The sequence below is a fragment of the Hibiscus syriacus genome, unplaced genomic scaffold, assembly GCF_006381635.1.
Source record: "Hibiscus syriacus cultivar Baekdansim isolate YM2019G1 unplaced genomic scaffold, ASM638163v2 tig00110809_pilon, whole genome shotgun sequence".
NCBI classification, from domain to species: domain Eukaryota; kingdom Viridiplantae; phylum Streptophyta; class Magnoliopsida; order Malvales; family Malvaceae; genus Hibiscus; species Hibiscus syriacus.
In genome coordinates this window covers 1,489,605-1,502,519 of record NW_024062869.1, presented here as the reverse complement: position 1 = coordinate 1,502,519, position 12,915 = coordinate 1,489,605, and the positions used below count along the sequence as shown (strand labels likewise).

Genomic DNA, 12,915 nt, shown 5'->3' with positions numbered 1-12,915 from the left:
ACAATTTTCATAAAAGATGATGACAATTTATCTGATATCCCCTTTTGAGGTAGATATTCCACTACTGCCATTAACCCAGACCTTACAAATTTTCCTTTCTCTATTCTCTCTCTCAACGTAGCTTTTGCAACATCTCCGCTCGAAAAACAACCAAGATCTTAAAACAAGATGTTTTTATGTAATCCCATCACTTCACCATCAGTTGTTTTAACCTTATCTCCAAAAACCCATTACTCCCCTTCACTCTCCTCTCTCAAAACACCGAACTTTCCCAACAAAGGGAACAACCCAGCAAGGGAGAAAGCTTCTGATAGTCCAAGCTAAAGGCGAGGACTCGGCTGATGGCCCCGACAGGCTAATTTCAGCCATATGTTATTTTTACCCTTTCTTTGATGGCATCCAATATGGGAAGTTTGTGATAACGCAGTTCGCTCCGATCCAGGTGCTGATACAGCCGCTTTTCCCGGCCATCAAGTGTTCAAGAGCTTCCCGTTAAAACGGTTTTCTGGTGTTCTTGACCCTCTACTTCGTGGTGTTAGGAACCCTAATTTCAGTAGGTATGTGAGGTTCAACACGATGCAGGCGATCGTGCTGGATGTGCTGTTGATATTCCCTGATCTGTTGGAGAGGAGTTTCAACCCCAGGGAAGGGTTGGGATTGGATTGGTGATGAGCGTGGATAGCACCGTGTTCTTGTTCCTTTTGGTTTGTTTGATTTATGGTTCCTCGTCCTGCTTGTTTGGGCAGTTGCCTAGGTTGCCCATTGTTGCTGAAGCTGCTGATAGGCAAGTTCTTTGAATGCCCCCTTCAAGCTTAAACCGATTTGTTGTTGGGGGTCTTTGGGAATTTTGGCAGCCTGATTCTTGTCCTAAAACACAAATGAAGATATGCATTATTGATTATTTTGCTTTATGTTTTAAATTTGTTAGAATTGTGTATTTACTCATAGGGATGGATAATGGTAGGTTGAATTGGGATGATTTGCATGGTTATTTGTTAAATTATGGCATCTTAATATGTCCTTTTTATTCCTAAAATATTCTTCTGTTTAATTATTATAGCCTGTATTTTTTTCAGTCTTGGACGATGATAAAATGGCATCTCTTCAGAAAAATATTTACTCATTAATAAACGATAACATACGCATCTTGCAAACCATCTACTTAAATCTTTTACTTGTCAGGGGAAAAAAAGCTTAAATCTTCTTAGGCTGAACACTGTGTAGTTTATGCTTTGTATTTCCTTTCCATTAAAAAATGTAAATCAAAAAATATGGATATACCAACGTAATTATTCAAAACTAATGTTTAAAATAATCAAATTGAAATAATCGGAATTATAAGTTAAAATTAATTAAATTAAAGAAATGATAAAATATATTATATCTCTCAATGATATTTTTAAGGTTTATATCATAAATAACTATCGAGTATATCAACTTTTTATTTTAAGTGTTTAAAGTATTTTTTTGTCAAAATAAGTTTTTAAGTTTATCTTTTTTTTATCAGAATGGATATCTAAAGTATATTTGGTCAAGATAGGTACTTAAAGTATTCAATTTTTTCACCTAAATACCTAAAATATTCTTTAATTAATGTCAGTTGTCCATTTTTTAGAACTTAGATAAAAAAAGGCAAAAGTTTAACTTTTTCCCTGTAGTATATTCAATTTATCACTTTCGCTTCTATCGTATTTTCACATCAGTTTAACCCCAAAGTTACTCAATTACATCATCATTTTATAACCATACCCCCTAATTTAAAACCATAAATTATAATCCCTAAACCCTATTACCTTTAAACACTAACTTAGGGTTTATAATTTAGAGGAAGTGTGTAGGATGATATAATTAAATAACTTTAAGGGATGAATTAATGCAAAAATAAGATAAAGACGAAAATGATAAATTTGATCTATTACAGGGGCAAAGGTGACCTTTAAGCCATAAAAATTAAATATTTTAGATACCTATTTTGATCAAAAAATATTTCAAGTATCTATTTTGACTAAAAATATAAAGTTAAGTATTTATTTTGATAAAAAAATACAAATAATTATACTACTTATTTACGATATAAGCCTATTTAACTGTCATAAGTTGGTTGCAATTAATGGGCTGGGTGAGAACAACAATAACCATTTTAATATATAGTTTAACATTACAACAGTATTGGGCGGATCCAAATTTTATTTTATTCCCACATCTCGCAGAATTAGTAGCCCAATTCAAAATAGTTTTTCTGGTATAATCCTAAAAAGACTTGGATGTTTGTTTTTTTTAATTGTATTTTAAAATTTCTTATTTATTTAAATTATTAATATTTCAAATTTTTAAAATAATTTTCTTTTGATAGTGTAGACACATGTTTTCGTCCGAACTTATAATTTATACTTATGTATTTATGCCATATATATTGCATCTTATATTATTATATTAGGTATAGTATATTTATACTAGATTTTATTTTATTATATTGTCTAATTATTGTTATTTGTTTTGTGGGTCTAATGTGATTAGTTCAGGACTAGATCCAAAATGCAAACCTCAATGGCACAACAGTTGAAGCCCAATGGTGGAGATGACCCGTGTGAAGACCCAATAAGACTAAGGGTTTTTGCCTTTTGTTTTCGGCCGCCAGCATCTCTAACATTGGATCAAGATGAGATCCAACGGCCTGCGACAGGAGTCATCTTTTAGGGTTTCTAGAAAATACCAACTCCAATTTGCACAGCCGCCTAGCAGTGGTGGACCTGGCTTCACAATCCTGGATTTTTCGGTGTATTTTGGAAGATATTATATCTTAGTGGGAAAGGGATTCCGAAAATCAATAGAATAAGAAATAATGTAGTTTTTAGTAAAATAGAACTCTAAACAAAACGGGATCCCTAAGTCTATAAATCCCTGCAAAAAGAAAAGAAAAAAAAAGGTTAGATTGAATCAGAAAAAGGTTTGTAACTTCGAAAAAACGGAAATAAAAAATATATTTTTTACTCCCTGTGATCTTCACTTGCACGCATGGTCGTTTGCCCTTCTACCTTACTTATTCACGGTTTTTGAAAACCCATCGGTGGAGAGGGGCCGACGAACGGAGGAGAACCGAATGATCTTTCTCATATCTAGCTCTCCTCGAGGCCCCTCAAGGAAAACATGAAGAAAATTTAAAAGAGGAGAAAAGGGCTTTCAAACGTCCTAAAAATTATGCGATTTTGCCGCCGATCTACGATGGCCGGAATGGCGGAGGTTGGCCGGTATATAGGTTTCTTCCGCGTGTTTTAATGGATAGGGTCAAATCACCATCGCAGCCCCTCAACCTTTTTGAAAATTCATTTCAGTCTTTTCTGCTTCATTTTGCTATGATTTGTTTTTAATTTTTTCCCAAAACTTTGTTTTTATCTTGATTTTATCCTTTTTAAATTCTTTTTACTTATTTAATTAGGTTTAAGCCGTCGTGATTTTAGTTTCATTTATAGTGGTTTTTTTAGATTAATTTATTTCCCATTTCCTTAAATTGTCATTTATTTTGATTTGATTCTTTGTCGAACTTTGTTTCGTTATAAAGTATAAACTTTCTTTCTTTCCTGTTCCTTTATTTCCTTTTAGGATCATTTCTTTTTATTTTACCATAATCCAATTACTTCTTCCATTACCACTTCTTTCTTTGTATCACATTTTTATTTAATTTTAAATTAGTTGCCCTTATCTTCACGTCATCTTCCTTTATTAGCTCATGATTTATTCCTTTTGTTTCCTAAGCATTGAAGTCCACTAGGTTTATGCATTTCTTTAATTTTATCTTCTTTATTTTTAGTTAGTTTTATCTGTTTTAATTTCGGTTGATCGTTTAAAGCGTTAAATTTACATATAATTAACACTTAGAGCCTTAATTTTAGATTTAGGTTCTTTAATTAAATAATTTGTTCACGATTTAGATGAAGCCTTAGTTTTAGGTTTGGTCCTCTTGTGTTTTTAAATTAGCTTATAGCCAAGAGGGTATTGAAATCTTTAGGTTTAATATTAGAGCCTCGATTTTGGGATTAGTCTTATTAGGTCCTTTAAAATCCATAATTTTGGCACTTTAGTTAGATGAAGCCTTAATTAATTCATTAGCATAATTAGGTTCCAAAATTGGTTGTTTCACTGCATAATTCGTCTTCAAAAAATAAAGCAATGTTCATTTATTAGGGTTTTAATAGTGTATCATTCGCTTCTGTTCAGGGGTGACCATTATTATCTCCCGAAATAAATTGACATCCGTTTCAAATTCTTGCATCATGATTTCAAAATTAAGTCAATATTTATGTAATGGGATTAATAGTAAACCTCCGCTCGTGACAGGGATAATTATTATTAATTCCTAATTACAAAAATACCCTCTTCAAATCTGCATACATAACGGGTCAAAAATTAAATAAAATCTTGAATTAATAATTTTCAATTTTTAGAACCATAGGTAATCAACTAGGTAGTAATTTTGGGCATTATGGGGTGCCTAATCCTTTCACGTTTGTAATCGATTCTCAAACCCATTTTCTGATTTCACATATTAGAACTAGGTATTTTTTATAAAATAAAATATTTTATGTAAAATTATCTGATTTTATGTGGTCAAATCCTACTTTAAAAAGAATTGGTAGCAACTCTAATTTTTTACTAACATTTTCGAAACCCGTCATCGGCCCGTGAACAGGTCGTTTTGACATATTGGTTAACTGACTATTAATATTTTTACTAATGTAATATGAAAACATTAAAGGGGCAGTTGAAAAACTAAGAAATATTGAATTGTGTTAAATTATTCAATTTTTAATGAAAATATTATGATTCTTTTTTAATAGTTTGGAGTAATTTTAAATTTTTAGAAGAGCTCGATAAATTCCCAATTACAATATAATATTTTTTTCATAATTTTCTTAGCTATTAATAATACATATATATCTTACAAAGACAAGTGGTTGAACTTATAATCTCCAAAAAAAATTAAACATTTTCTTTAATCATTGAGGTCACAAAATAGATTCATTTAGATTGTTTGTGGATGTATTTTAATTTTTTTTATTAGGAGTATGTACTTTAACTTGAATGCATTATTTACACTCCTAAGGCAATTTAACAATTGCAGTCGTTTTCAGCGTTTCGGTGGATCTGTTAAATAACATGCCTCTGCAGACTATTGATTAGGCATATGGTATGAAATAACAAATAATTTATATTCATCTCAGTTTGTATAGTATTGTATATATTTATAATTTTTTTGCTATTTTGTTAAAATAAATTTAATTATTTATATTGTATTTTATGTCCTACTTTATTTATGTATATTTTTATTATGTCAGTGTTTGAAATTGTCAAAAGTCTGTAGCTACCGCTTATTTTGCATGATAATGCGGCGCAATTTTGAAAGTAGGCAGTGTTTAATTTCTTTGCTTAGTTGAATTGTATTTACCAACTTGCATGTAACAATACTATTAAAAACAAAAACAAAAACATACTCCTAATATAATGATAAATTATTTTATTAAAATTTAATTTTAATAGCCATTAGATTTTATTTAGAAAAAAACTAATTTTTTCTCATTGGTGTGTCGTTTATCTTTTTTTCGTCTTTACTGATCGACGGTGACACAACTTTAATGTTAGTTGCCGACCACTGTTATTATTTATTGTATTTTCTTCTCTATATCATATTTTTATTTTATTTTTTATTTTCAATAAGCATGTTTTTGGTTCTTTAGTCATTTTTTTCATTTATCTTTTTTCTAATGGTTTAATTGATATCGTCATGACTGATCAAGATGACGCTTATATGATATGTTATTGATCTTTCCTGATTTGGACCATCAGATTAGATATACCCGATTTACGTTTGTAGATAGTTTTTCACGTAGTTTAATTTTGATTTGCGGTTTGTCGGTGGTCTTTTAATAGTTTGATCTCATTTTGTGGTTCGTTTGCAAAATCGATCAGATTTATTTGTATATATCTTTGTTTGAGTTTCTTTGTTAGATTTAATATTTCCTTGTATGGTCCTTATGTGATCTTAAGTTAATAGTATTGTTTCAATGATTATAATAAATTTTACTAATTATATGCTTAATTTTACGATTGTGACCAAAACTCTTTATTGTAATTTAAGATATTTTTTTATTTTGAATAAAATTAGTATAAAAAATAATCATTAAATTTTCAATACAATATTAAATTATACAAACGAGAGAAATGATAAAAATATATTAAAAAATGATTCATATATTTGACAAATTTATTTTACTAATTGTAAAAGAATAAAATATATAAGAGTAAAAAAGAAATATAAATGTTGTTATTTTTTATTTTTTTAATAAAATAATTTAAATTAAATAAATTTAAAATATAAGAAAAGACAAATTTTAATGAAAATATTTTTTTATCATAATTAATTCCTTAGAAGGTAGTATAATCTTTTGGGAATTACCGAATTAGTTCTAAAGTTGAGCGTTACGACAGTAAGAATCATAACTGTCAAGTGTTTATGGAGTTTTGTTTTGTCGGTGGGATTTCGCTAACATCACAATACCCATTCACTTTCAATCCACGTGGTACCCTCTCATTGACTGGCTATTTTCGGGAGCACGTAGCTCTGGGTCCCACTACATTGCATGAAATTTAACTCAAGTCCCCTCTGAGCTTATCGAACTTGCCCTCTCATTTTCATGAAACTACGATAATACCCCCAACCTTGGCTTGGTTGTTCTCTCATGAAGTCGTCACCGTTTTGATCTTCGCCGACAGCCCAACGCCGTGAAGTTGGCACGTGTGGTTAGATTGGACGGTGGTAACGTATCAACTTTTGGATAACTAATTTTTTTCTTCTTCAAAACATTCCATATTATTATAATTTATAAATACCCCTATGTTTTAACAATAACTTAATAATAAATTTTAAAAACAATATAAAATATTTTTCTTTGTGCATTATCCAAAATATTAATTAATAAGACCCATGATCTTTGCTTGACTAGAAAAAAGAAAACAAGAAAGAGGGCATGGGATTGGTTGATATTATTCTATGCTTGCAAAATGGTTTATTTTATAAAATAAAAATGACTTGATGAAGAGATGCTAATTACCACATGACATGCTTAGGGATGGGTATGGGTCGGTTTTCGGCCAATCCGATCCGATCCGAAAATTTTACATCCTTCGTCGACCCAAAAAATATATACCCTTCACCCGATCCGAATCCGACCTAACATTTTGAGATAAAATCCGAACATGACCCGAAATAATAATAATAAAAATATTACTTTTATTCAATAAAACAATGATTTAATTAAATAATAATAATATATAGAGGGGTATTATTATAATTATTCCTAAATATATAAGGCCAAATTATATTTTTTGGGTCGGGTATTTTTCACCCTAAACCCAAATCCAACCCGGCCCGAACACAACTTTTAAAAAAAATGACCCGATCTGAACCCAATTTTTTTTATAAAAACACGACCCAATCCGATCGGATCAAGTCGAAATCTGTCGGGTTCGGGTCTCATACCCATCCCTAAACATGCTTAATATGCTTCTCTACTCAAAGTATCTTCTTTTTTTTTGTTAACAACGAACATATAATTTTATATTAAAGATAAATTTATAAAATTTTAAAAATATAAATATATTACTAATATAAAATATACAAAAAACTAAAATAATAAGAAACAAATTCTATTTTTTTTACAGTTATTTGCGTTTACTTAAACGTCCAATGGATTCCCATCGTTTCATTAATGCCAATGGATATAATGCTTTTCAACTTTTGAGGTTGTTAATGTTGGTTTTTTGAGAAAGTCTCACATTAGTTGTGTATAAGGAGGATGAGAAATTCTTTTGTTATAAATAAAGTCATTCTTCTCCTTAGTTAAGCATCCCACAAATATAAGCCTTATTCACTATTAAAGGCTATTTGTACTCTTTCTCTCTTTGTAATATTTCCTCTATTAGTGAAATATTATTTTAGTAGTGTTAGAAGACATAGGCATAATTTTGGCCGAACCTCGTTAAATTTTGATGTTCTCTTTTATGTCTATTTACTCGCTATTGTTGGGTATATATATTGTTAATTATTGTCCTATTAAAATTACTTGTTTTGGTAGTTCTGTCTAAGGAAAGTGGGTTTTAAGAGGGACCATTGTGACCCCTCCTCTTTCCTGGGAATCTACCTTGGGGTGATTTTTAGTACAATCGTTTTCACATTAGTCACCTAGATGATAGTTTTTCAAGGTGAATTTGTTATTGTTGGTGGAAATTAACCTGAATTCCACAACAATCAAAAGAATCATAGTTCCCCAAAAGTTTAACATAACTGAAGCTTACCATAATCAAAAGTTTTTGTTGTGTAACTTAATCATTCAAACATAACCATAATCAAACTTTTAATATTATCATTTCATCAGCAAGAAATGTTGTGACAAATGTTAGATTTGCAGTGGAGATTTTTGAAGGCACCAGTCATTTTGACATGTGGCAAAGTGAAGTTCTAGATGCCCTATTTAAGTAGGGTCTAGACATTGCTATTGAAGGAGAGAAACCAGATGATGTTGAGGAGAAAGAATGGAAGAGGATCAATAGTTTGGCATGTGGTACTATTCGATCGTGTCTTTCTAGAGAGCAGAAGTATGCATTTTCTAAGGAAAATTCTGCAAGTAAATTGTGGAAGGCACTGGAGGAGAAATTTTTGAAGAAAAGCGATCAGAACAAGCTCTACATGAAAAAGAGATTGTTCCGCTTCAACTATGTACCAAGTACCACTATGAATGATCACATTACTAGCTTTAATCAGCTGGTGACTGATCTGATGAATATGGATGTGACTTTTGAAGACGAAGATCTAGATCTGATGTTGATGGGATCACTTCCTGATGAGTTTGAGTATCTTGAAACTACTCTACTTCATGGAAAGGTTGATGTGTCTCTTAGTGAAGTAACTGTTGCCTTGTATAATTATGAATTAAGAAAGAAAGACAAACAAGAAAACATAAGTGTCGAAGCAGAAGCTCTTGTTGTTAGAGGTCGTTCGAAGAGTCAGAATAAAGGAAGGAGATAGAGATCGAAGTCAAAGTCCAGATTGAGCAAAGATCAATGTGTCTTTTGTCGAGAAAAGGGGCACTGGAAGAAAGAATGTCCCAGTCTAAAGAATAAAGGCAAACCTGAAAGGGGAAAGGTTGTCTCAGAATCAAATGTGGTCGAGTATGATGATGCAAATTCAGATTTCGCATTCGCTGCTACGCCATCAACCAGTTGTTCCAGTTTATGGCTATTAGATTCAGCTTGTAGCCACCATATGACCCCAAATAGAGAATGGTTCTTTGATTTTAAAGAACTAAAAGGTGGAATTGTCTACACATCAAATAATTCCCCTCTTGACACACTTGGGATTGGTTCAATTCGCTTAAGGAATCAGGATGGATCAATCAGAACCTTAACTGGTGATAATGAAGGGAATCCGGAAAAGAAACAATGTGTATTACTTTCTGGGTAGTACAATTGTTGGGACAGCAGCAGTGGCAGCTTCTACTGATGAACAGGAGTCAGAAGCAATCATATTATGGTATATGCGCTTGGGACATATTGGTGAAAAATACTTGAAATTACTGATAGATCAAGGATTATTGAAGGGTGCTCGGGCATACAAATTAGCTTTTTATGAGCATTGCATCAAAGGGAAGAAGACGATGGTTAAATTTGGAACAACAATCCATGATACTAAAGGTATTTTGGATTATGTTCATTCAGATGTATGGGGGCCTTCCAAGACAACTTCATTGAGAGGAACACACTATTATGATACCTTTGTTGATGATTTTTCCCGGAGAGTTTGGGTGTATACAATAAAGACAAAGGATGAGGTGCTAGGATTTTTCCTTAAATAAAAAAAGATGGTGGAGACTCAAACAGACAGAAAAATCAAACGTATCCGTACAAACAATTGTGGAGAGTACAAAAATGATCCATTTCTAAAAGTCTATAAAGAATAAAGTATTGGCAGGAACTTCACTGTCAGAAGTACACCACAACAGAATGAGGTGGCAGAACCAGACGTTAGTGGAAAATGTTCGGTGTATGTTGTCTAATGTTGGGTTAGGCAAAGAATTTTGGGCTGAAGCTTTGGTCTATTCTTGTCACCTTGTCAACCGCTTACCATTGACTGCTATTGGTGGTAAAACACCATTAAAGAAATGGTTTGGAGTACCTGCTACAGATTATGATTCCTTATATGTGTTTGGTTTCACTTCATACTACCATGTTAAGGAGTTAAAGCTGGATCCAAGAGCAAAGAATGCGATCTTTATGGAGATCACATCTGGTGTGAAAGGTTATCGTCTTTGGTGTCCAGAAACAAAGAAAATAATCTTCAACATGGATGTTACCTTTGATGAAAATATCATGTTGAGAAAGGTGACTTCAAAAAAATTGGAGCAGACAGATGGAACTCTCAAACAAGTGGAGTTTAAAGGAAGCAGAATTGACTCAGCCAGTAAAGAAACTGGTGTTGACTCTCCTATGGTAGAAGAAGAGTCAGATGAAGAAAAGGTTCAGACCCAATAACCTCCACAACAACATGAATCAATTGCACTCAAAAAGGAAAAGATGACCATTAGACAACCTACTCGTTATGCTGATATGGTCTCTTTTGCATCACCAATTGCAATTGACGACGTTCCTGCCACTTTTAATGAAGCAGTCCAAAGTTCAGAACATAAAAAGTGGAGGATCACCATGAATGAAGAAATGCAATCCCTTCAAAAGAATCAGACGTAGAAACTAGCTAGTCTTCCAAAGGGAAATAAGGCAATTGGGTGCAAGATGGGAATATGCAAAGAAATATGGATTTCCTGACAAGAATAACATCCGCTACAAAGCAAGATTGGTGGCTAAAGGCTACGTTCAAACGGAGGGAGTTCATTATAATGAAGTATTTTCTCCAGTTGTAAAACATTCCTCCATCAGAATTTTGTTGGCTTTGGTAGCGCAATTGGATTTGAAACTAGTTCAAATGGATGTAAAAATTGCATTTTTACATGGAGACTTGGATGAGGAAATCCACATGACTCAGCCAGATGGATTCAAAGTTGCTGAAAAAGAAAAAATGGTATGCAAATTAGAAAAATCGTTGTACAATTTGAAGCAATCTCCAAGGCAGTGATACAAGCGATTTGACAAGATTATGATAGGGCAGAAGTACACAATAAGCAAATAGGGAGTTTGAGATGAAGGATATTGGTGAAGCGAATAAGATTCTAGGCATGGAGATATCAAGGGATAAGAAATTGGGGAGGCTTTGTTTGTCTTAGAAAGAATATCTGAGGAATGTACTAAAACGTTTTGGTATAAATTAGAAGTCAAAACCAGTTAGTACACATCTTGCTCATCATTTCAAGCTCGGTGCATCCATATCACCTAAGTATGATGCAGAACGGGAATACATATCAAAGGTTCCATATACAAGTGTTGTTGGTAGCTTGATGTATGCAATGGTGTGTACGAGACCTGATATTTCACAGGCAGTTGGGGTTGTGAGCATATATATGCATGATCTTGGAAAAGAGCATTGGCAAGCCGTGAAATGGATTCTTTGGTATATTCTGAACACCGTAGATGTTGGTTTGGTCTTTCAGCAGGACAAACAAGATGGTCAGTGTGTAGTTGAGTATTGTGATTCAGACTATACAAGTGATTTTGATAAGCGTCAATCAACTACTGGTTATGTGTTTACATTTGCAAAGGCACCAGTTAGTTGGAAGTCCACCTTACAGTCAACAGTGACTTTGTCTACTACAGAGGCAGAGTATATGACAGTTACAGAGGTCGTGGAGGCAATTTGGCTTCAAGGGTTGCTTGGTGAATTGGGAATGGAACAGAAGCACATCAAAGTTCACTGTGACAATCAAAGTGCTATTCATTTAGCAAAGAACTAGGTTTACCATGCAAGGACGAAGCACATCGATGTTCGATATCACTTTGTACGAGAGATTCTAGAAGAAGGTGGAGTCATAATCCAGAAGATTCAGACCACTGAGAATCCTGTTGATATGTTGACAAAAGTGGTAACTGCGGTTAAGTTTAAACATTGTTTAGACTTGGTCAATATTTTTATAAATTGAAAGATGAATTTGCAGACACTACTGAAGATTGGATTTTTGAGAGATGTGTGTGGAATTTACCAAGGTGGAGATTTGTTGGTTTTTTGGCAAAGTCCCACATTGGTTGTGTATAAGGAGGAGGGAAAATTCTTTTGTTATAAATAGAGCCATCATCCTCCTTAGTTAAGCATCCCACAAATATAAGCCTTCTTCACTATTAAAGGTTATTTGTACTCTTTCTCTCTTTGTAATATTTCCTCTATTAGTGATATTATTTTAGTAGTGTTCGAGGACATATGCATAATTTTGGCCGAACCTCGTTAAATTTTGGTGTTCTCTTTTATGTCTATTTAATAATTATTGTCGGGTATAGTTGTTGTTAATTATTGTCCTATTAAAATTACTTGTTTTGGTAGTTCTGTCTAAAGAAAGTGAGTTTTAAGAGGGATCATTGTGACCCCTCATCTTTCTTGGGAATCTACATTGAGGTGATTTTTAGTACAATCGTTTTCACACTAGTCACCTAGATAATAGTTTTCAAGGTGAATTTGTTATTGTTGGTGGAAATTAACCTGAATTCCACAACAATCAAAAGAATCATAGTTCCCCAAAAGTTTAACATAACTGAAGCTTACCATAATCAAAAGTTTTTGTTGTGTAACTTAATCATTCAAACATAACCATAATCAAACTTTTAATATTATCATTTCATCAGTCTAAAAACGAATTCGATCGTTACATTTTGATTTTTATATTACGGTCAATATATTTAAAACATGTAAATCAATATGTAAATACG

The 12,915-nt window shown here is 32.5% G+C and overlaps 1 pseudogene; it reads left to right on the top strand.

Annotated features, from left to right (window-relative positions):
- Nucleotides 1-30: 30 nt before the first annotated feature.
- LOC120141464 lies at nt 31-12,151 on the top strand (annotated as a pseudogene).
- Nucleotides 12,152-12,915: the final 764 nt, after the last annotated feature.